This window comes from Ranitomeya variabilis, chromosome 8 (genome assembly GCF_051348905.1).
Source record: "Ranitomeya variabilis isolate aRanVar5 chromosome 8, aRanVar5.hap1, whole genome shotgun sequence".
NCBI lineage: Eukaryota > Metazoa > Chordata > Amphibia > Anura > Dendrobatidae > Ranitomeya > Ranitomeya variabilis.
Genome location: NC_135239.1, coordinates 15322579 through 15343538, shown reverse-complemented (window position 1 = coordinate 15343538; position 20960 = coordinate 15322579). Strand labels below are relative to the sequence as shown.

Genomic DNA, 20960 nt, shown 5'->3' with positions numbered 1-20960 from the left:
GTAACGCGCATGCATTTCTTGCTGGGAACAGACGATTTCAGCTCCTGCTCAGTGACCTACACGACCTTCCCATTTTATATCTCCACTTGTGGCGGTGCTGCAGCTCGCAGAGACATAACTGAAGATATATGGCGCTATTTACAGTGACACAGCTCAGCATTACTGTAAAGTGGAACTTCCCCAGTGATAATAGCCTTAAATGCCTGCTTCTGTTTCCTAAAACCGCCGCTGCTATCGATTACCGAAGTGAAAAAAAAAAAATGATAAAGGAGTTCGAGGTCTTCGAGATCAATTATGAAAGTGAGTTCCGAGCATCTGAAGTCGGCGGCACCTATAGTTCAGCAGAACGTGTGTGCTACGGTGTTCCCATACTGAAAACAGAACTACAAGGAACAGCGCCACTCCTCTCCATAGGATGGGTCTGGTACTGCAGCTCAGGTCCATTTATAAAGCAAATAAACAGGTTCCACTGATACATCTTAGTCAAAATAACAAGCCATATGCCCGTACAGGTTTGGCACATATAAGCACAAAGGACACTCCAGAAATATGAATCCTACAAATAGCTCACGGAGCAAACAGTCCAAAACTCATGTGAGTAAAACGTACAAAATATTTTATTTTTTAAATATACACATACATTTAGTAGACACACTAAAAAGACAAGGTACATCCAGAACTCATATGTGAAGGACGTACAACACTAAGAGTAACAAAAAAGGGTTAACCTTCCCACATATGTACGCACATATGTGCCCAGAGCGTGTCAATCATTGCTGCAGCTTAGAAATCCACAGCGTGTCAATCATTGCTGCAGCTTAGAAATCCACAGCGTGTTAATCATTGCTGCAGCTTAGAAATCTACAGCGTGTCAATCATTACTGCAGCTTAGAAATCCACAGCGTGTCAATCATTGCTGCAGTTAAATCCACAGCGTGTCAATCATTGCTGCAGTTAAATCCACAGCGTGTCAATCATTGCTGCAGTGAAATCCACAGCGTGTCAATCATTTCTGCAGTGAAATCCACAGCGTGTCAATCATTGCTGCAACTTAGAAATCCACAGTGTGTCAATTATTGCTGCAGCTTAGAAATCTACAGCGTGTCAATCATTGCTGGAACTTAGAGATCCACAGCATGTCAATCATTGCTGCAGTGAAATCCACAGCGTGTCAATCATTGCTGCAGCTTAGAAATCCACAGAGTGTCAATTATTGCTGCAGCTTAGAAATCCACAGCGTGTCAATCATTGCTGCAGCTTAGAAATCCACAGCGTGTCAATAATTTCTGCAGTGAAATCCACAGCGTGTCAATCATTTCTGCAGTGAAATCCACAGCGTGTCAATCATTTCTGCAGTGAAATCCACAGCGTGTCAATCATTTCTGCAGTGAAATCCACAGTGTGTCAATAATTTCTGCAGTGAAATCCACAGCGTGTCAATCATTTCTGCAGTGAAATCCACAGCGTGTCAATCATTGCTCCAGCTTAGAAATCCACAGCGTGTCAATCATTGCTGCAGCTTAGAAATCCACAGTGTGTCAATCATTGCTGCAGCTTAGAAATCCACAGTGTGTCAATCATTGCTGCAGCTTAGAAATCCACAGCGTGTCAATCATTGCTGCAGTGAAATCCACAGCGTGTCAATCATTGCTGCAGTGAAAATCACAGCATGTCAATCATTGCTGCAGTGAAATCCACAGTGTGTCAATCATTGCTGCAGCTTAGAAATCCACAGTGTGTCAATCATTGCTGCAGCTTAGAAATCCACAGCGTGTCAATCATTGCTGCAGTGAAATCCACAGCGTGTCAATCATTGCTGCAGTGAAAATCACAGCATGTCAATCATTGCTGCAGTGAAATCCACAGTGTGTCAATCATTGCTGCAGTGAAATCCACAGCATGTCAATCATTGCTGCAGTGAAATCCACAGCGTGTCAATCACTGCTGCAGTGAAATCCACAGCGTGTCAATCATTGCTGCAGCTTAGAAATCCACAGCGTGTCAATCACTGCTGCAGTGAAATCCACAGCATGTCAATCATTGCTGCAGCTTAGAAATTCACAGCGTGTCAATCATTTCTGCAATAAATCCTCTGTGTTTTTTTGCAGGTGCAGATTTCACTGCTGATTTCTCTTTGTAAACCTTTACCCACGGGAATATAAAGGAGTTGAGCAAAGAGATTTGCAGGACGGGGGTCCGATGTCCATGTCAATACTGCATGGCAGCTGGGAAAGCTGCCAGACTTCTACCCACTGTCTTGTTACCGTTAGTTATTGTTGGAGGAGCATTTCCTACCTATCAGATCAGATAATTGTGGGACTGACAGTTTGACTTGCAGGGTAGCGGGTTATGTAAATGCGCCACTTTTGCTCCCAGTGTCACAGACTTGCCTGTTGTTATTTGCCCTTTGTCCATTGTGTTGACCCGTGTCACCCTCTGGGGCTCTGTGCAGGCGCGGTGCGGGTTCTGTCTGCTTCTCTCCATATGGCATTTTCTATGGGCATCACATCATTCCCAAAGCATTCTGAACCAGGCGTCGTTTCCCCTTGATTAGGGGACCAGAATGATTGGTGACCTGTTATGACCCCAATGGCGAGGGTCTCAGAGGAACGTGGAAGTCTGCAGAATACAAAAATCCAGCTCATAGGGCAGTGGTAACTGGGTTGACCATATATCTACTCCTAACGCCAACACTAGAAGTAGCCGGGGATCATTCCTACGTTGATTCTAGATGACACGCGCCAGCCGGAGAATCTAGCTACCCCTAGTAGAGGAAAACAAAGACCTTTCTTGCCTCCAGAGAAGGGGACCCCAAAGCTGGATAGAAGCCCCCCACAAATAATGACGGTGAGGTAAGAGGAAATGACAAACACAGAAATGAACCAGGTTTAGCACAGAGAGGCCCGCTTACTGATAGCAGAATAAAGAAAGGTAACTTATATGGTCAACAAAAACCCTATCAAAATCCACACTGGAAATTCAAGAACCCCCGAACCGTCTAACGGTCCGGGGGGAGAACACCAGCCCCCTAGAGCTTCCAGCAAAGGTCAGGATATAGATTTGGAACAAGCTGGACAAAAATACAAAACCAAAACAAATAGCAAAAAGCAAAAGGCAGACTTAGCTGATATAACTGGAACCAGGATCAGTAGACAAGAGCACAGCAGACTAGCTCTGATAACTACGTTGCCAGGCATTGAACTGAAGGTCCAGGGAGCTTATATAGCAACACCCCTAACTAACGACCCAGGTGCGGATAAAAGGAATGACAGAAAAACCAGAGTCAAAAAACTAGTAACCACTAGAGGGAGCAAAAAGCAAATTCACAACAGTACCCCCCCCTTAGTGAGGGGTCACCGAACCCTCACCACGACCACCAGGGCGATCAGGATGAGCGGCATGAAAGGCACGAACTAAATCGGCCGCATGAACATCAGAGGCGACCACCCAGGAATTATCCTCCTGACCATAGCCCTTCCACTTGACCAGGTACTGAAGCCTCCGCCTGGAGAGGCGAGAATCCAAGATCTTCTCCACCACGTACTCCAACTCGCCCTCAACCAACACCGGAGCAGGAGGCTCAGCAGAAGGAACTACAGGCACAATGTACCGCCGCAACAAGGACCTATGAAATACATTGTGAATAGCAAACGACACAGGAAGATCCAGACGAAAAGATACAGGATTAAGGATTTCCAATATCTTGTAAGGCCCAATAAAACGAGGTTTAAATTTGGGAGAGGAGACCTTCATAGGAACAAAGCGGGAAGAAAGCCACACCAAATCCCCAACGCGTAGTCGGGGACCCACACCGCGGCGGCGGTTGGCAAAGCGCTGAGCCTTCTCCTGTGACAACTTCAAGTTGTCCACCACATGATTCCAGATCTGCTGCAACCTATCCACCACAGAATCCACCCCAGGACAGTCAGAAGGCTCCACATGACCCGAAGAAAAGCGAGGATGGAAACCAGAGTTGCAGAAAAAAGGCGAAACCAAGGTGGCGGAACTAGCCCGATTATTAAGGGCAAACTCAGCCAACGGCAAGAATGTCACCCAATCGTCCTGATCAGCAGAGACAAAACACCTCAAATAAGCCTCCAAAGTCTGATTGGTTCGCTCCGTCTGTCCATTAGTCTGAGGATGGAAAGCAGACGAAAACGACAAATCAATGCCCATCCTACTACAAAAGGATCGCCAGAACCTGGAAACGAACTGGGATCCTCTGTCTGACACAATATTCTCAGGGATGCCGTGCAAACGAACCACGTTCTGGAAAAACACAGGAACCAGATCGGAAGAGGAAGGCAGCTTAGGCAAAGGAACCAAATGGACCATCTTGGAGAAGCGATCACATATCACCCAGATAACGGACATGCCCTGAGATAGCGGAAGATCAGAAATGAAATCCATGGAGATATGTGTCCAAGGTCTCTTCGGGACAGGCAAGGGCAAGAGCAAACCGCTGGCACGAGAACAGCAAGGCTTAGCTCGAGCACAAGTCCCACAGGACTGCACAAATGACCGCACATCCCTTGACAAGGAAGGCCACCAAAAGGACCTGGCCACCAGATCTCTGGTGCCAAAAATTCCCGGGTGACCTGCCAACACCGAGGAATGAACCTCGGAAATGACTCTGCTGGTCCACTTATCCGGGACAAACAGTCTGTCAGGTGGACAAGACTCAGGCCTATCAGCCTGAAATCTCTGCAACACACGTCGCAGATCCGGAGAAATAGCTGACAAGATAACTCCATCTTTAAGAATACCAACAGGATCAGCGACTCCAGGAGCATCAGGCACAAAGCTCCTAGAAAGAGCATCGGCCTTCACATTCTTTGAACCTGGTAAATACGAGACAACAAAATCAAAGCGGGAGAAAAACAATGACCAGCGGGCCTGTCTCGGATTAAGGCGTTTAGCAGACTCGAGATACATCAGATTTTTGTGATCAGTCAAGACCACCACACGATGCTTAGCACCCTCGAGCCAATGACGCCACTCCTCAAATGCCCATTTCATGGCCAACAACTCCCGATTGCCCACATCATAATTTCGCTCGGCAGGCGAAAATTTCCTAGAGAAAAAGGCACAAGGCTTCATAACAGAGCAACCAGGGCCTCTCTGCGACAAAACGGCCCCTGCCCCAATCTCCGAAGCATCCACCTCAACCTGAAAGGGAAGTGAGACGTCAGGCTGGCACAAAACAGGCGCCGAAGTAAACCGGCGTTTCAACTCCTGGAAAGCCTCCATGGCAGCAGGAGCCCAGTTAGCTACATCGGAGCCCTTCTTGGTCATATCCGTCAAAGGTTTCACAATGCTAGAAAAATTAGCGATAAAACGACGGTAGAAGTTAGCGAAGCCCAAGAACTTCTGAAGACTCTTAACTGACGAGGGCTGAGTCCAATCAAGAATAGCTCGGACCTTGACTGGGTCCATCTCCACAGCAGAAGGGGAAAAAATGAACCCCAAAAAGGGAACCTTCTGTACACCAAAGAGACACTTTGAGCCCTTGACAAACAAAGAATTTTCACGCAAAATTTTAAAGACCAACCTGACCTGCTCCACATGCGAATCCCAATTATCAGAAAAAACCAAAATATCATCCAGATAAACAATCAAAAATTTATCCAGATACTTCCGGAAAATGTCATGCATAAAGGACTGAAAAACTGAAGGCGCATTGGAGAGCCCAAAAGGCATCACCAAGTACTCAAAATGACCTTCGGGCGTATTGAATGCGGTTTTCCATTCATCACCTTGCTTAATGCGCACAAGGTTGTACGCACCACGAAGGTCTATCTTGGTGAACCACTTGGCACCCTTAATCCGGGCAAACAAGTCGGACAACAGCGGTAAAGGATACTGAAATTTGACAGTGATCTTATTTAAAAGCCGATAATCAATACAAGGTCTCAAAGATCCGTCCTTTTTTGCCACAAAAAAGAATCCCGCACCAAGAGGGGAAGAAGACGGACGAATATGTCCTTTTTCCAGAGACTCCTTGATATATGAACGCATAGCGGTATGTTCAGGTACCGACAGATTAAACAGTCTTCCCTTAGGAAATTTACTGCCTGGAATCAAATCTATAGCACAGTCACAGTCCCTATGAGGAGGCAGTGCACTGGACTCAGACTCACTGAAGACATCCTGATAATCAGACAAATACTCCGGAACTTCCGAAGGCGTAGAAGAAGCAATAGACACAGGCAGGGAATCCCCATGAATACCACGACAGCCCCAACTTGAGACTGACATAGCCTTCCAGTCCAGGACTGGATTATGGGTCTGTAACCATGGCAGCCCTAAAACAACCAAATCATGCATTTTATGTAAAACCAGGAAACGTATCACCTCGCGGTGTTCAGGAGTCATGCACATGGTAACCTGAGTCCAATACTGCGGTTTATTTGCTGCCAATGGTGTAGCATCAATACCCCTAAGAGGAATAGGATTTTCTAATGGTTCAAGAGTAAATCCACAGCGCTTAGCAAATGACAGATCCATAAGACTCAGGGCAGCACCTGAATCTACAAACGCCATGACAGGAAAAGACGACAGTGAGCAAATCAAAGTTACAGACAGAATAAATTTAGGTTGCAAATTACCAACGGTGACAGGACTAACAACCTTAGCTATACGTTTAGAGCATGCTGAGATAACATGTGTAGAATCACCACAGTAGTAGCACAAGCCATTCCGGCGTCTATGAATTTTCCGCTCATTTCTAGTCAGGATTCTATCACATTGCATTAAATCAGGTGTCTGTTCAGACAACACCATGAGGGAATTTGCGGTTTTTCTATCACATTGCACCGAATTAGGTGTCTGTTCAGACAACACCATGAGGGAATTTGCGGTTTTGCGCTCCCGCAACCGCCGGTCAATTTGAATAGCCAGTGCCATAGTATCATTCAGACCTGTGGGAATGGGAAAACCCACCATAACATTCTTAATGGCTTCAGAAAGGCCATTTCTAAAATTAGCGGCCAGTGCACACTCGTTCCAATGTGTCAGCACGGACCATTTCCGAAATTTTTGGCAATACACTTCAGCCTCGTCCTGCCCCTGAGACATAGACAGCAAGGCCTTTTCTGCCTGAATCTCAAGATTGGGTTCCTCATAAAGTAAACCGAGCGCCAGAAAAAACGCATCAAGATCAGCCAATGCCGGATCTCCTGGCACCAGCGAAAAAGCCCAATCCTGAGGGTCGCCCCGTAAGAACGAAATAACAATTTTTACTTGCTGAGCAGAATCTCCTGATGAACAGGGTCTCAGGGACAAAAACAATTTACAATTATTCACGAAATTCCTAAACTTAAACCTGTCTCCGGAAAACAGTTCAGGAATCGGTATTTTAGGTTCTGACCTAGGATTTCTGATAACATAGTCTTGTATGCCCTGCACACGAGTAGCCAGCTGGTCCACACTTGTAATCAAGGTCTGGACATTCATGTCTGCAGCAAGCATAGCCACTCTGAGGTAAAGGGGAAGGAGAAAAAAAAAACTCAGAATCTTCTTTCTTATAATCCCTCTTCTGCAATGCATTAAACATTTAATACTGGCCTGGCAAACTGTTATGACCCCAATGGCGAGGGTCTCAGAGGAACGTGGAAGTCTGCAGAATACAAAAATCCAGCTCATAGGGCAGTGGTAACTGGGTTGACCATATATCTACTCCTAACGCCAACACTAGAAGTAGCCGGGGATCATTCCTACGTTGATTCTAGATGACACGCGCCAGCCGGAGAATCTAGCTACCCCTAGTAGAGGAAAACAAAGACCTTTCTTGCCTCCAGAGAAGGGGACCCCAAAGCTGGATAGAAGCCCCCCACAAATAATGACGGTGAGGTAAGAGGAAATGACAAACACAGAAATGAACCAGGTTTAGCACAGAGAGGCCCGCTTACTGATAGCAGAATAAAGAAAGGTAACTTATATGGTCAACAAAAACCCTATCAAAATCCACACTGGAAATTCAAGAACCCCCGAACCGTCTAACGGTCCGGGGGGAGAACACCAGCCCCCTAGAGCTTCCAGCAAAGGTCAGGATATAGATTTGGAACAAGCTGGACAAAAATACAAAACCAAAACAAATAGCAAAAAGCAAAAGGCAGACTTAGCTGATATAACTGGAACCAGGATCAGTAGACAAGAGCACAGCAGACTAGCTCTGATAACTACGTTGCCAGGCATTGAACTGAAGGTCCAGGGAGCTTATATAGCAACACCCCTAACTAACGACCCAGGTGCGGATAAAAGGAATGACAGAAAAACCAGAGTCAAAAAACTAGTAACCACTAGAGGGAGCAAAAAGCAAATTCACAACAGTGACCTCGTATATGCTCATGCTAATTTTTAGTCTCCCAAACATGCCAAGACTGTCACAAAGTTTGGGATACAATCTCTGTAAATTCAGCATTGTCAAGTTAAAGTCAAGGTCTAGGTAAGCCTAACTTAGAGGGGTAGTCCGGGACTTTTACATTGATGGCCTATCTTTAGGACTTGTTTTCATGGATATCACTCGTCCCCATGTTATTCTATGGGGCAATGCACGTGTCTGATTTGGTCCGAGGAGGAAGTCGCAGCATACACAAGTTGCATCCGATATCGCACTCGGCCACTCATGTCTATGGGTCCCTGGAAAAAACACTCATTCTATACAAAAAATGTTTTACAGAATGGGGAAAATGGAGAATTTTTTTTCTTCTTCACATCCGACAAAATTGGATCACACTGATCAAACTCTGATGAGTGTCTGATTAGCATAATCCATGCGATTTCCTCGTAAGAGAGAAAAATGGTCGTGTGACCCTAGCCTTGCGATAGGTCATCCAGATCTGATCGCCACTCACCTGTCTCACCTCTACAGCCTCCTATCTGGTCATCCCACCGGCCTCTAATTTCCTGTGGCACCGAATGCAACATACATCTTCACTTTCCACCAGTTTTAAGTAGACTTCTGAGCCCGCGCCTCTGGCGGCAACCCCTGATGGCGTCAGAGTTCTAATTGGCACCGGAAGCCTGAGAATAGAGTGAAGATACCGGCAGAGGACGTGAGGGGGTTATACTAGAAATAAGAGGCTTAAAGGAGGCAGCAGGGGCAGGACAGGTGAGCGTCAAGGTGAGTATTAGCACTTTTTCACCATTTTTTTGGCTTTTTACAAATCATCAAAATGGCGATAGAGAATCTGATATTTTTGTAAAACTCAGATTGGATTAGTCTTGGACTGGATCGTTCATCTCTAGCGGTAAATTATAGGAGAAGTCTGTCCGGCCTTGTACAGACCTCAGGATCTGGCACACCGGCTGCCCGGAAGAGGCGCCTCTTAATGAATTTGGCGCATCCTACTTTAGCGGACTTTTCCGGGAAACATAGGGCCCCAAAGGGCATAGAAACCCCTGACTACAGAGACGTGTATGGACCTCTCTCCTCGTCCTCGCAGCTCTTCATAGTCTGGACGGCTTCCTCCGATGTGACAGCTCTTACCTGACACCAGTGATTCAGAGGCTCTGTCACATCGCTTCACCGTCCTCGTTTTGCTGAATTTCTCCATAGCAGAAGCTGAGAGCCCTAATTTGATATATTCTCCTTCATAATACTCTGTGCTGTCACCATGGTAACCGTGCGATCGGCCACACGTGTGCACTATATAAATAAATGGAGCTGCGTCGCTCCGGCTCCAGTTGCCATGGTGACATAACTCTCCTGTTATTAGGCAGCGTACCACGGACCGCGGACATTTTATAACCGAGGTTGCTGCCAGGTCAGGTCTGATTTAGTCCCATCTCTATAAACACCTCAGGTCCAGGACACACGTAGGATTGTGATCACATCCTCAGCAGGAAAACTTTAATTTTTTTATTTATCAGATTCTGAAAAAAACACCGTAAAAAAATAAAAACTGAAAAATTAAAGCCCGCTTATCGTGTTATTGTGCACTGCCACATCCTTAGGTCAGAAGGTACAATGCCCTCCTCTTCTTATATAGGGTTTGCCCAAAATATTATCTTCCAGATTGATGGGGACAGATGAGATCCCAACCGGGGCTCTAAGGTGTCCGGCCAAGTAGATCCGCTCCTTCATTCTCTATTGGACCTAGAGGACGGCTCTTGGCTTTACCCACAAGTTCCATAGACAATGAATGGAGCGACCCCCAGATCAGTTTGGATGGGGCATTTTAGACCCCTCTTCTAGGGATCAGATGTTGCCCCAGCGTTTTAAGTGGTCAATTTCGTAGTCCGAACCCCCTTCAAGTGGGAAAAGATGACCAGCTAATGTGTAAGAAATATTCATCAATCGCATATTGAGGGAAAAACAGATCGGCCATGTTGAGTTTTAAATCTTTTGTTTTCAAAGTAGATAAGTCACCATCAAAGGTTTCCAGGTCCCTATCAAGAACATATGCACACTCGGCTGAATCGAGTGTGCATGTATGCAACATGTTAGGAGCTGCCACTGTTGGTCAAAAGCTTTAGAAGACAAGTGACGTAACTGATCAACCGACCATGTAATGTGTATGGGGGGTCACCACTCTGCTACAACTGCAGGTCAGACACCACCAGGGTATTCCTCTTTACTCATTTTCAAAACACGAAGTTCTTAGGCTACGTTCACATTTGCGTTGCGTCGGGCGCAGGTTCGGCGACACATAGCGACGCGTGCGTCATGCGCCCCTATATTTAACATGGGGGCGCATGGACATTGTCTTGCGTTTTGTGACGCATGCGTCATTTTTGGCGCAAGCGTCAGGGCGCAGAGGACACTGCCTGATGCAGTTTTTTTGCGCCAAAAATCATGCCAAAAATGGACGCATGCGTCACAAAACAATGCGTTTTGCATGCGTTTTGCATGCGCTGTGCGTCGCATCGCCGACACAACGCCCAACAACGCAAATGTGAACGTAGCCTTAGCCAAACTTTTGGGGGGAGTTTGGAAAAATAGATTTTGGCTGGCCGAGCGAACAGCTAATGAAGGTGTGTGGGCCGTCGTCAGTAATGCCTCCTCCCCTTGTTAACTTTTTACAGTTTTTTTTTTATTCTTGTTGTTGGACTAACACCAGATAAGACTTCTAATGCATGAACCTGTTGGCAATTGAAGGTACTGTTCCTGTCTCTATATTACTGTCAAGATCACCTATAGAGGTGGGTCCTCCAAGCCCAAGGTCTGGGGGTGGGCACATGGGCCAAGTGCATCAGTGCCTCAGGTGGCTGAGGCACGCAGGACACGGGTAGCAGAGGTACTGGAAGCCACAGACAAATGGCAGAAGTACTGGAAGCTGCAGACAAATAGTAGAGGTACTGGAAGCCGCAGACAGATAGCAGAGGCACTGGAAGCCGCAGACAGATAACTGAAGTACTGGAAGCTGCAGACAAATAGCAGAGGTACTGGAAGCCACAGACAGCAGAGGTACTGGAAGCCGCAGACAAATAGCAGAGGTACTGGAAGCCGCAGACAAATAGAGGTAGGCAAATAGCTGAGGTAATGGAAGCCGCAGACAGATAGCAGAGGTACTGGAAGCCGCAGACAGATAGCAGAGGTACTGGAAGCGGCAGACAGATAACTGAAGTACTGGAAGCTGCAGACAAATAGCAGAGCTACTGGAAGCCACAGACAGATAGCAGATGTACTGGAAGCTGCAGACAAATAGTAGAGGTACTGGAAGCCACAGACAGATAGCAGATGTACTGGAAGCTGCAGACAAATAGCAGAGCTACTAGAAGCCACAGACAGATAGGAGATGTACTGGAAGCTGCAGACAAATAGTAGAGGTACTGGAAGCCGCATACAAATAGAGGTAGGCACATGGCTGAGGTAATGGAAGTGGAAGACAGATGGCAGAGGTACTGGAACCCACAGGCAGATTGCTGAGGTACTGGAAGTCGCAGACATACATGTAGCTGAGATACTGAAAGCTGTAGACAGATAGCAGAGATACTGGCAGCCACAGGCAGATGGCAGAGATACTGGAAGCTGCAGTCAGACAGGTACCTGAGATACTGAAAGCTGCAGGGAGATAGCAGAGGTACTGGAAGTTGAAGGAGGACAGGTACCTGAGATACTAGGAGCCACAGGCAGATAGCAGAGGTACTGGTAGCCGTAGGCAGACAGGTGGGTTAGATGCTGAAAACTGCATGCAGATAGCAGAAGTACTGGAAACTGCAAGAAAACAGGTAGCTGAGATACTGGAAGCCGCAGGCAGATAGCAGAGGTACTGGAAGCCGCAGGCAGGGAACTGTGCACAGACAAAAACTAAAAGTCTTACTACCAAGACACTTGGGAGGTCTTTTATAAGCCCAGGTAGATGATCACATGGGATTACGCCAGGCCATCTACAAAATCCGATGTGGAGAACAACAAAGTTTAGCAGATCGGGATGAGGGAGGCAACGTCTGGTTACGGGAGAGGTGCATAACAATAATATTGACTTTAGTACGGTTGCACCCTAGTTCCTTTTTGCAACTTATGAATGTCAAAAATAATTCATATTGATTGTCCTTATTCAAATAACACCAAAAATTGTAGTTTTGCGTTCCATCCCATTCACAGTTTTTTGGACTGGACTGGAAAGCGATGCGCATGCGCCACCCTCGATCCATTCCTGACTGTGGATGTAACGTAAACGGCAGAGCTGTGATTCTCATTTACTTGAGTTAAATTCTAATTGTTGATGTTTTTTTTTTATTTTTACTTTACAATATTTATCACATTAAAAATGATTTAAATAGTATTTCAGAAATATTTATTTTTTCTATTAAATTCTAAGGATTATATTAATTATTTTTTTTATATATTAAAGCAGCGGTTGATCTTTACCTCTCATATATAAAAAATACATTTTTACACTTTTCAAAATTATTATTGTTGTTGTTTGGATTTTTACCATGGCTTAAACACATTTTTTATTTTAATCCAGAACTCAAAGATCAATATCTAAGTGGAAACGATGTCCCGGTAACACAGCGAGCTCCTGCCTCTCTTACTTGGGGTAGATGGTAGGGGGATTTATTTAGGATCCCCGTCCATCAAACCTCTTCTTCTATTGTACTTTGAAGGACGCTCCTGATGTGATAAATATATTTCCCCAGCATGCCGGATGGGCTGTGTGATATCTTGACTCTTCGCAGTCCCCCGTGGGGAATTAGTTCTAATAATGTCCTTGTGTAACAGTAACATTTCAGGAGGGTGCAGAAAGCAGATAGCGCAGATCTGCGTGGAAAGCTCTGGGTTAAATAACAATTACTCTGCCAAACCCAAGTAAACTAAAAAGAAAGTGTACTAAAAAGCATATTATAGAAAGCAGGTTTAGCAGGTTTTAGGAGGAACGGGTTATTTATATTTGTGTGGTGTTTTAATGTCACAATCTATCTAAAGAAAATTCTGAAATATTCTTGTTTTCATCATAACCAGTGGAGAGTACACAATATGTTTGTAGACTTGGATACTGTCAGCAGAGCCATGTCATTATTAGGGAGTGGTATCAGCAGAGTCATCTCGTTATCCTTAGAGGAGGGGCATGGGAGTCATTTCATCATTAGAGGGCAGGGTCAGCAGAGTCATCTCATTATTATTAGAGTGTGGGGTCAGCAGAGTCATCTCATTATTATTAGAGTGTGGGGTCAGCAGAGTCATCTCATTATTATTACAGGGTGGGGTCAGCAGAGCCATCTCATTATTATTACAGGGTGGGGTCAGCAGAGTCATCTTATTATTTTTACAGGGTGGGGTCAGCAGAGTCATCTCATTATTATTACAGGGTGGGGTCAGCAGAGCCATCTCATTATTATTACAGGGTGGGGTCAGCAGAGTCATCTTATTATTTTTACAGGGTGGGGTCAGCAGAGTCATCTCATTATTATTACAGGGTGGGGGTCAGCAGAGTCATCTCATTATTATTACAGGGTGGGGTCAGCAGAGCTATCTCATTATTATTACAGGGTGGGGTCAGCAGAGTCATCTCATTATTATTACAGGGTGGGGTCAGCAGAGTCATCTCATTATTATTACAGGGTGGGGTCAGCAGAGCCATCTCATTATTATTACAGTGTGAGATCAGCAGAGCCATCTCATTATTATTACAGGGTGGGGTCAGCAGAGTCATCTCATTATTATTACAGGGTGGGGTCAGCAGAGCCATCTCATTATTATTACAGGGTGGGGATCAGCAGAGTCATCTCATTATTATTACAGGGTGGGGGTCAGCAGAGTCATCTCATTATTATTACAGGGTGGGGTCAGCAGAGCCATCTCATTATTATTACAGGGTGGGGTCAGCAGAGTCATCTCATTACTATTACAGGGTGGGGATCAGCAGAGTCATCTCATTATTATTACAGGGTGGGGGTCAGCAGAGTCATCTCATTATTATTACAGGGTGGGGTCAGTCGAGCCATCTCATTATTATTACAGGGTGGGGTCAGCAGAGTCATCTCATTATTATTACAGGGTGGGGTCAGCAGAGTCATCTCATTATTATTATAGGGTGGGGTCAGCAGAGTCATCTCATTATTATTACAGGGTGGGGGTCAGCAGAGTCATCTCATTATTATTACAGGGTGGGGTCAGCAGAGTCATCTCATTATTATTATAGGGTGGGGGTCAGCAGAGTCATCTCATTATTATTACAGGGTAGGGTCAGCATAGTCATCTCACTATCATTACAGGATGAGGTCAGCAGAGTCATCTCATTATCATTGAAGTGTGGAGTTACCAGAGTCATCTCATTATTATTACAGAGCGGGGTCAGCAGAGTCATCTCATTATTATTACAGGGTGAGGTCAGCAAAGTCATCTCATTATTACAGAGTGGGGTCAGCAGAGTCATCTCATTATTATTACAGAGCAGGGTTAGCAGAGTCATATTATTATTGCAGGGTGGGGTCAGCAGAGTCATCTTATTATTACAGGGTGGGGTCAGCAGAGTCATCTCATTATTACAGTGTGGGGTCAGCAGAGTCATCTCATTATTATTACAGTGTGGGGTCAGCAGAGTCATCTCTTTATTACAGTGTGGGGTCAGCATAGTCATCTCATTATTATTACAGAGCAGGGTTAGCAGAGTCATCTCATTATTACAGAGTGGGGTCAGCAGAGTAATCTCATTATTATTACAGGGTGAGGTCAGCAAAGTCATCTCATTATTACAGAGTGGGGTCAGCAGAGTCATCTCATTATTATTACAGAGCAGGGTTAGCAGAGTCATATTATTATTGCAGGGTGGGGTCAGCAGAGTCATCTCATTATTTTTACAGTGTGGGGTCAGCAGAGTCATCTCATCATTATTACAGTGTGGGGTCAGCAGAGTCATCTCATTATTATTACAGTGTGGGGTCAGCAGAGTCATGTCATTATTATTACAGGGTGGGGTCAGCATAGTCATCTCATTATTATTACAGGGTGGGGTCAGCATAGTCATCTCATCATTATTACAGTGTGTGGTCAGCAGAGTCATCTCATTATTATTACAGTGTGGGGTCAGCAGAGTCATGTCATTATTATTACAGTGTGGGGTCAGCAGAGTCATCTCATTATTATTACAGTGTGGGGTGAGCAGAGTCATCTCATTATTATTACAGTGTGGGGTGAGCAGAGTCATCTCATTATTATTACAGGGTGGGGTGAGCAGAGTCATCTCATTATTATTACAGTGTGGGGTGAGCAGAGTCATCTCATTATTATTACAGTGTGGGGTGAGCAGAGTCATCTCATTATTATTACAGTGTGGGGTGAGCAGAGTCATCTCATTATTATTACAGTGTGGGGTGAGCAGAGTCATCTCATTATTATTACAGGGTGGGGTGAGCAGAGTCATCTCATTATTATTACAGTGTGGGGTGAGCAGAGTCATCTCATTATTATTACAGTGTGGGGTGAGCAGAGTCATCTCATTATTATTACAGTGTGGGGTGAGCAGAGTCATCTCATTATTATTACAGGGTGGGGTGAGCAGAGTCATCTCATTATTATTACAGTGTGGGGTCAGCAGAGTAATCTCATCATTATTACAGTGTGGGGTCAGCATAGTCATCTCATTATTATTACAGGGTGGGGTCAGCATAGTCATCTCATCATTATTACAGTGTGGGGTCAGCAGAGTCATCTCATTATTATTATTACAGTGTGGGGTCAGCAGAGTCATGTCATTATTATTACAGTGTGGGGTCAGCAGAGTCATTTCATTATTATTACAGTGTGGGGTCAGCAGAGTCATCTCATTATTATTACAGTGTGGGGTGAGCAGAGTCATCTCATTATTATTACAGTGTGGGGTGAGCAGAGTCATCTCATTATTATTACAGTGTGGGGTGAGCAGAGTCATCTCATTATTATTACAGGGTGGGGTCAGCAGAGTCATCTCATTATTATTACAGTGTGAGATCAGCAGAGTCATCTCATTATTATTACAGTGTGGGGTCAGCAGAGTCATCTCATTATTATTATTACAGTGTGGGGTCAGCAGAGTCATGTCATTATTATTACAGTGTGGGGTCAGCAGAGTCATCTCATTATTATTACAGTGTGGGGTCAGCAGAGTCATGTCATTATTATTACAGTGTGGGGTGAGCAGAGTCATCTCATTATTATTACAGTGTGGGGTCAGCAGAGTCATGTCATTATTATTACAGTGTGGGGTGAGCAGAGTCATCTCATTATTATTACAGTGTGGGGTCAGCATAGTCATCTCATTATTATTACAGGGTGGGGTCAGCATAGTCATCTCATCACTATTACAGTGTGGGGTCAGCAGAGTCATCTCATTATTATTATTACAGTGTGGGGTCAGCAGAGTCATGTCATTATTATTACAGTGTGGGGTCAGCAGAGTCATCTCATTATTATTACAGTGTGGGGTCAGCAGAGTCATCTCATTATTATTACAGTGTGGGGTGAGCAGAGTCATCTCATTATTATTACAGTGTGGGGTGAGCAGAGTCATCTCATTATTATTACAGGGTGGGGTGAGCAGAGTCATCTCATTATTATTACAGTGTGGGGTGAGCAGAGTCATCTCATTATTATTACAGTGTGGGGTGAGCAGAGTCATCTCATTATTATTACAGTGTGGGGTGAGCAGAGTCATCTCATTATTATTACAGTGTGGGGTGAGCAGAGTCATCTCATTATTATTACAGGGTGGGGTGAGCAGAGTCATCTCATTATTATTACAGTGTGGGGTGAGCAGAGTCATCTCATTATTATTACAGTGTGGGGTGAGCAGAGTCATCTCATTATTATTACAGTGTGGGGTGAGCAGAGTCATCTCATTATTATTACAGTGTGGGGTGAGCAGAGTCATCTCATTATTATTACAGTGTGGGGTCAGCAGAGTCATCTCATTATTATTACAGTGTGGGGTCAGCAGAGTCATCTCATTATTATTACAGTGTGGGGTGAGCAGAGTCATCTCATTATTATTACAGGGTGGGGTGAGCAGAGTCATCTCATTATTATTACAGTGTGGGGTCAGCAGAGTAATCTCATCATTATTACAGTGTGGGGTCAGCATAGTCATCTCATTATTATTACAGGGTGGGGTCAGCATAGTCATCTCATCATTATTACAGTGTGGGGTCAGCAGAGTCATCTCATTATTATTATTACAGTGTGGGGTCAGCAGAGTCATGTCATTATTATTACAGTGTGGGGTCAGCAGAGTCATTTCATTATTATTACAGTGTGGGGTCAGCAGAGTCATCTCATTATTATTACAGTGTGGGGTGAGCAGAGTCATCTCATTATTATTACAGTGTGGGGTGAGCAGAGTCATCTCATTATTATTACAGTGTGGGGTGAGCAGAGTCATCTCATTATTATTACAGGGTGGGGTCAGCAGAGTCATCTCATTATTATTACAGTGTGAGATCAGCAGAGTCATCTCATTATTATTACAGTGTGGGGTGAGCAGAGTCATCTCATTATTATTACAGTGTGGGGTCAGCAGAGTCATCTCATTATTATTATTACAGTGTGGGGTCAGCAGAGTCATGTCATTATTATTACAGTGTGGGGTCAGCAGAGTCATCTCATTATTATTACAGTGTGGGGTCAGCAGAGTCATGTCATTATTATTACAGTGTGGGGTGAGCAGAGTCATCTCATTATTATTACAGTGTGGGGTCAGCAGAGTCATGTCATTATTATTACAGTGTGGGGTGAGCAGAGTCATCTCATTATTATTACAGTGTGGGGTCAGCATAGTCATCTCATTATTATTACAGGGTGGGGTCAGCATAGTCATCTCATCACTATTACAGTGTGGGGTCAGCAGAGTCATCTCATTATTATTATTACAGTGTGGGGTCAGCAGAGTCATGTCATTATTATTACAGTGTGGGGTCAGCAGAGTCATCTCATTATTATTACAGTGTGGGGTCAGCAGAGTCATCTCATTATTATTACAGTGTGGGGTGAGCAGAGTCATCTCATTATTATTACAGTGTGGGGTCAGCATAGTCATCTCATTATTATTACAGGGTGGGGTCAGCATAGTCATCTCATCATTATTACAGTGTGGGGTCAGCAGAGTCATCTCATTATTATTATTACAGTGTGGGGTCAGCAGAGTCATGTCATTATTATTACAGTGTGGGGTCAGCAGAGTCATCTCATTATTATTACAGTGTGGGGTCAGCAGAGTCATGTCATTATTATTACAGTGTGGGGTGAGCAGAGTCATATCATCATTATTACAGTGTGGGGTCAGCATAGTCATCTCATTATTATTACAGTGTGGGGTGAGCAGAGTCATCTCATTATTATTATTACAGTGTGGGGTCAGCAGAGTCATCTCATTATTATTACTGGGTGATGTATCTTTAGCACCATGTTGGGACTTTTAGCTCCTCTTACTTTGTTATGATTTTATTATTCAGATCTTTTGCTGATTTGTATCTTCAGTCATAGATCTTCATTAACCTACTTCTGCTCGCTATGTCCTGATTACCTCCTCGCCCTCCTGCGTCTCCTCCTTCCCATTCGTTTTGTTATGTCCTTGTCAGTAACATTTATTATTCTCTGTTGTCTGCCCTGACCCCATTTTTTATATGACATTGATCCTACGATGCCCGAGCCGTGTAACCTGCCAGCCTGTTCATTTCATTAGTGTTCTACGTGACCCCATTGTTCTCTGATTAGGACAATGATTAATTCTATTTCTCCTGTTTTTCTATTTCAAGAAACTACATATTGTTATTTTATTATATTATATTTCACACATATTAATGAAAAACAATAAATATTAATATACAGTATAAATAACACATCACCTACATTTACCATGCAGAGCATTGAAAAATAATCACATTGCATGTTTTTCTTTTTATAGATTCTATCAGCCTAATGATACTTTGTAGCGCTGGTTTTTGGTCTGTGCCATATTCAGTGCATGCTCCATATTGTTCTTGCACAGGGGCCCTCTTCTGTCTGTTTCCGCCAGTGCTATAAAGGCTCCTGTAAATGTCTCTCTGAGCGGTATCAGGGGGCTAGATTAGGAGCTTATGTGACACTGGGTACTTTAGGAAGGAACTGTGACTGTTCTATTGCAACCTTTAGGAGCAAACATCAGCTGGAATTAGGGCACACGTGCCTGCCACAATAGTGGGCATCTGTAACTTGTGCTCTTAAAGAAGCGCACCCATCAAAGTTGTTATCCTCCTAATACAGTAGGTTGCACACATCACATTATATAACACTGTGTACTTACAATTGCTCATTTTTCCTTTTTACCCAATTAATGGTTCTCTATTCTTTCCTGTATGTAGAAACAGGAAGTCTCTTGTCCCTGCAGTTATCTTCCCCCTCTTCATCTCCTGACCCAGCTGCTCTGGTCCCTCCTCCCATTTGCAATAGACTTTTGCGGTGACTCATGACTTGTGTAGAGAAAATTCACCTCCTGTTTCTACATGGAGTTTAGAAGGGTTCAGCTAGTCAGTTTTTAATCAAGTGATGTCATAGACCTAATGGAAAAGAGAAGAATTAATTGATAGAAAGGCAAAATCAGCAATTGTAAGTACATAGTACTGTATAATATAATGATTGCAATACATTAAGAGGATAAATATATTAATAGGATAAATATTTTGATGGGAGGAGTGATTGTGGAGACACGAGGATCAGTGGGTGTTTCATCTGCTGGCCTGACTGTCTTTAGAAAGACCGCATGGACCAGGGCTCATCCCACTGAAAACATGCAATCCTTCCCCATGGGCACAAAAGTACTCAGACAACACAGGATGAGGGTAACATACTACGGTAATAATATATTGGAACAACAACAGTCAACAACATATAGAACAGTCCCAGCAAGTACATAAGATGGTGCAAATGCAAAGAGTCTCACCCTTCCAATGCCTAGCGGGGAATGAAAACATGTGTGACTTCAGGGCTTCCAGGACCAACTACCCCAACCAGTAGCACCCCAGAGGTATCTGCAAGCCTAGGAAGCTGACAGAGTCCATTGAGGTATGTGGCCAGGTGACCTCATTGTCCCAACCTGGGTTCTCCAAACATCTATTTGGGTTCAGAAATGGGCAGTGGATAGAATCTGTATTCCTGCTGTTGGAGCCATGGTTCTTTGACTGCTGTCCTCTAGAGTCTCTCTGTAAAAGGAGAACATTCCATTTTTTTCCCACAGCTGTCCTTCAGAGCATTTTCCAAAGGTTTTGGTCGAGGTGGGAGGAAATAATCTCATTGTTCAAGCATTCAATTAACCTGCATATTTTGTTCTTCAATATTTGCAGAATAGCATGCCCTAGGGACTGATACAATAGGTAGTCAGCAGGCATTCACCAAATTAACAAACATTGATTGTTCTCAAAGTATAGCAGAACAATAAGCTGTAGGGGATGATACAATAGGTAATCAGCAGTCATTCAACAATTCAACAAACATAAATTCAACCTACAACAAGAGTCAACTTTCAGGCTCCTATGAACAATATCTCATGTCCCTGGGCCTATGT

The 20960-nt window shown here is 44.2% G+C and overlaps 1 long non-coding RNA gene across 1 annotated transcript in view; it reads right to left on the bottom strand.

Annotated features, from left to right (window-relative positions):
• The window catches only part of LOC143788158 (uncharacterized), a 57590-nt gene extending 47990 nt beyond the window's left edge, over nucleotides 1-9600 (bottom strand). Inside the window, exon 1 of the long non-coding RNA XR_013218569.1 lies at nucleotides 9491-9600. This is a non-coding gene — a long non-coding RNA (uncharacterized LOC143788158). The remainder of the gene's footprint in view (nucleotides 1-9490) is intronic.
• Between the last annotated feature and the right edge of the window lie 11360 nt (nucleotides 9601-20960).